This window comes from Poecilia latipinna, unplaced genomic scaffold, assembly GCF_001443285.1.
Source record: "Poecilia latipinna isolate Pla-1442-1.1 unplaced genomic scaffold, P_latipinna-1.0 Scaffold2438, whole genome shotgun sequence".
Lineage (NCBI taxonomy): Eukaryota > Metazoa > Chordata > Actinopteri > Cyprinodontiformes > Poeciliidae > Poecilia > Poecilia latipinna.
The window spans coordinates 14,353-19,546 of NW_015115054.1; positions in this window are offsets into that span (position 1 = coordinate 14,353).

A 5,194-nucleotide genomic window follows, 5' to 3' on the forward strand; every position below is an offset into this window, starting at 1 on the left:
GTAATAGTCTTTAATTAGAGATTCACCAACAAGGTTTTTCTAGTAAAGCAATCCATCCATCCATCCATCCATCCATCCATCCATCCATCCATCCATCCATCCATCCATCCATCCATCCATGCATCCATGCATCCATCCATCCATGCATCCATCCATCCATGCATGCATGCATCCATGCATATCTAAGTTCAGGTTTTGGAAACAGCAGGTCTAGAACTGTCATTGAATTGTCAGTCATAATGTTAAGGCCTAAACTTTAACATTATGCTAGATTATCCAATTCTGGATAATCTGGTTCTGTCCTAACCAGAACTGTTTGGTTAGGAGAGTACCCAGATGTTGCTCTTCCCACAGATGTTCTCCAGCTCTTTCTTGGTGGCATTCTCCAAAAGTTGTGTGTTTCCTCCACCCCAAATTTGTTACAGCTCTCCTTCATGAGCGACAATCAATGGAAATCCCCCCAAAAGATCAACTAGTATCCTGACCAAATGTCTAAACTACCGTAGCTAACTCGTCTCGATGTGGGTGGGTCTACTTCAAGTGATAACTGAAGCTCATTCCAGGATCTTGTCCTTCCAATAATGCTACATGGCTTTATTTTGATGATGTTTTGTTCAACTATGGTAAATTCTATTTTTAGTTCTTGCTGTTCAGTAAATAGTCCTGCATTTTCCAGGTGCCTGGCAGATTGATATTTAAGCTGTATATTTAAAATATACATTCCCTAAAAATAGTTTACTGGTATTTATTTTTGCCAAGGCACAGTAATCCAGCCCAAGATAAATATGGCACAATTATTTTTTTTTCTTTTACAGAACTACATTGTTAAACATCTATGCCTGTCGTCGGGAGTTCAACTTGTTGTCCATGGACTTTTGATTCATTCATGGCAATGCAATCATTTTTAGAAAATGTGTGGAGGCAGATGCAATGATGGGGGATTTAGAATTTGAGTTAGAATAAATCCTTTGCTGCCATCACCTCTTAACTCCTCATTTACATGGACAACAAGTCATAAAAAAACGGCCCAAAATCCTCAGGTCACCGCAGGCCTGCAGCTGATAAGAAAAAACTGCCAAGGAAGTTACATTGAAGACAATATTTTCCAGATGAAAATGGGTTCAGGGGGATTTGTGCTTTCTGCAGGTCATTATTACCTAGTCACCACTTACCTGCTCATATATTGACTGTGGAGATTTCATATTCATCTGTTCAGGGCTCAGCTACCCAGGGAAGGAAATGCAATCAACTGACTTTGCTGCTGAGGTTTCTGCTTGCATTTTAATTTGTGTTTGAGCGCCACGGTGGCGGTTCCTGCTGCAGCCTTGTCACTGTGGGCCTTTGGGCTGCATTCGAGATGCAAAGAAACAACCAAACACTTCTATTTTAAACCAAAGTCTACGCACAACCTTTATCTCTGCCCCCTCCAATTTGGTGTGTTACCTTGTCACCGTGGCGATCGATATGCCTGGGTAATGGCTGCCTAGAGAGCAGCACCTCCTGAATGACAGTTCTGGGAGCAGGGCTGAGTGATGGAGCATTGTTGCCAGCTTAATTAACTTCCAGTTGAGTCTTCAGCGAATGCATTCAGCACCCCACCAACATCTTCCTCACTGCATCATTCCTCTTTCCATCCCCACCTCTACCCCATTACCCTAAGCATAAACAACATGCCAATTAAAAAGGATGCTTGCACTTTCAAGCCGTTGTTTACACATGAGTTTCGTAATACATATTCATTCTGTTATAAGATTTTTGTGCAGGATAATGTATTATAGATCAAACAATGTTTGTCCGCTGAAAGAAAGTTCCCCTTGTGTCCTGAAGAGATTTTTCTATACACACACACACACACACACACACACACACACACACACACACACACACACACATGCCTTGTTTATACAGAAGCCCAGCGATGCCAGAAGAGACTGTATAGAGACATCCATTGCGCTTCAGTAGCTGCAAATTACCATTAAAGATTTCAATTTTCCCCCTGTCACTTCAGTTTTAAGTCAAAAGCTAATTTGTTTGCCTCGTGGCAAAGGAGATCAATAGATTGATTCGAGAGAATGAAGGTAAGGTTGGGGTAATGTTGAAGAAAGGGTTTTCAGGTCCGTTTTATGGAATAAAAGATGAACCATGGGAAAGGTACTCTTCACAGTTCAGCTGTTTAAAGTGGATCCTTGAGAGCACAGAGCCCAACAGATGGTAAATGGACTGAACTCATATTGTGCTTTGCTAGTCATACTGACCATTCACCCAGTGGTACTTACTATAACTCTTTATATCATTAAAATTTTAAAAAGTTTTGTAGATGTTTGTATAGAAACATAGATATTAACACACATTGTACGGTAGTGTGCGTCACTAGTGACCATCCTGTGGGAACAGAAACAGAACAATTAAAAACACATTTTTGCTTTTTACACAGCTTTACATTATTAAACAAGAGTTACTATGACTGGAAGTGATTCACATATTCCATCCTCCTCATGTTTCACACAGGAAGATCAATAATGGTGCACTTCCTCCAACATTCATTAAGGAATGACTGTTGGCTTCTCAGAATATAAATACAGGTGGGAGTCTGTTATGATTGAAACATTTTGGACTAGCCAGTAGCTTTAGCCTAACCAACCATGTGCCATGTCAGCAAATAAAGTCCAAATTAAAAACTCATAAAATGGATCACAATCATATTAAGCATGCATAGTCATTCAGCAACAGTAATTATAGACCTATTGTTATTATTCTGTTCACAGTTTTTACCATGAATTTAATGTCAATTTAATTTGCATTTTATTCAGAAAAGATTGAACAGCAACAATGTTACGCTTTTTTTTATTATTCAAAATTTGAAGAAAACAGATAAATAAAAACAGTTTTTATTTTTTTCATTTTAAGAAATGTCTTAAATGACTCATCATAGGTGTAAGTATACCTGTCAGCTTTGTGAGATATTAAAATATACTGATTTTTAACTTTACAGATGCTGCTAGAAATAGAAACCAGGCTCATATAAAGTAGCTATTGGTGAGCTAACACTGTTTTGTGGGATGCTTTTCCACCTGACCTAAAAGTTTGAAGCCTCAGCTGAGGAGCTTCACAAGAATTATTTTCCTCTGATTTTACCACCATCCCAGCAACAATTCATTTCTCATTTCCGACTTGGGTGAACACACCTGGCTAGTGGTTGTGGTAATAGAGGAACTGATTTTTTTCACTGATTATCTGATAATATGTCTGCAGTTTTAAAGCCAGACTTTACCTGTTACACACCAAAACCAAAAGTCATTTGGTTTTTCCAGGTTCTGCAAACATAATCAATCATAAGTCCCTTTATGGATATCATCCATCCTTTGCTTTCTGCTTATCCAAGATCACGACTCAATGTACATCAGTGAGGCAAATGCAGATGTTCCACTCCTTCTGCTAATTATGGCTGATCCTCAGGAATTCCAGGGGCCAATAGGATGATAAAGTTCCTTGGAATGTCCCCAGAAAAGCCAAATAACTGACATCTTTTTATGTGGATGAGCAACAGTTTGACCCCAACGTCTCACCCACTCTCCAAATCTAGAAACAGAGGAAGCTCCTTTCAGCTGCTGGCATCCAGCATTTTATTATTGTGTATTATCCAAAGATGAGATTTGGAACCTAAAAATACCAGTAAACTGGGAGGTTTACATTTTAAGTAAAACTGCTACCTCCACAACCTGACCTTGAATAAGTGGAAGACAATAGACGATAGTTTGGTTGCAGTGTACGTTGTTTTTGTGTGTGTGTGTGTGTAGAGGCTATAATTAAAGATATTTCTCTTTCTTACAATTAAGCACTTTATTTTACTCTGTTGCAGGTCATGTATGCAGCAGTCACAGGGGAATCCATCTTGCCAAGATCTACATGATGTGTGTGGGAGAGGCAAATTGGCACAGTTTGCAGTTATCCCTCTGAGTAGTGAGACCTTTCTTCACTGTAGTAGGTAGAGAAGTTAAACCATATATATATATAAGTAAAGACATTTTGCTTTCATGTGATCAGAGCTCCTTCCTACTCGTTTTTCATTTCCTTTAAAAGATTTGAACCAAACTGAACTCCTTAAAGATATTTTCTCCACACTCATGTTGTGTGTAACTTGTTTTGAGAAAGAAAACCACCCAGTCAGTGCCAATAAGCAATCCATTCCTTTCTTTCTTTTGTTTCTTTTATTTATTTATTTTTTTAGAAAATACCGTGATATTTCATTAAAAATGTTGCAGAAAAAGTTTATACAGGGGTCCAGCCAGAAATAGGTCTATTATCACTTAAGGCAAAACTGCAAAGAAATAAGACAAACCGAGGATTTTAAAACTACAATAAAAACCCTTGTTAGCTTGAGTGGATTGGGGACCAAATGACAAGAATATACCTTTTTATACAATTTATAAATGCAGCGTAAAATTTTGTGGATGTAATTTTTTTCTCCTGATATAGGATGCAAAATGGAAAGGGCATTAATGGGGACTTATTTTGTTTTCATAGTAATTAATATTAATATTTACACTCATTCACTTGCTTGTGTAAACCAAAATATCACAAGTCTGGCACAATATTTTACATATTGCTAGCATATGACAATTGGAAATATCTAACATAGATGTCTTTACAAACATACCCAACTAATATTATTACAAAAAATCACTGCCTTTTTTAATTCCTAAAGAATACATTGCTGGTCACATTGTAAGCTCAGGCAGAGCTGAGATTGCAAGACAAAAATAAGCAGGAAAAAAAAATCCACAAAGAAAAGCAATAGAAGCAGAACAAGATGAGATCCAGTCAGACTGAAAATACTGAGTTAATCTCCTTTCCGGGCCTTGAGTGTCTTAAAAAGTGAACACCAACCAACACACAAGACAGTACTGCATATGATGAACTGAAGAAATCTCCTCTGATGGGATTGTGTTCGCATTTTGGTCATTCTGACAAAACTAATGAAACACAAGCTGTAGCCAGAAAGAAAATATTCTTTTTTGGGATATATTTACACACACAAAACTGAAAGCACAAGCCAAAACAAAACAAACAAACAAACAAAAAAATAACCATCCCAGCAAAAAAAAAAAAAAAAAAAAAAAAAAAAATAAAAAAATAAAAAAAAAAAAAAGATTTTTTTTTTTTTTAAAATTTTTTTAAAAAACTTTTTTTTTTG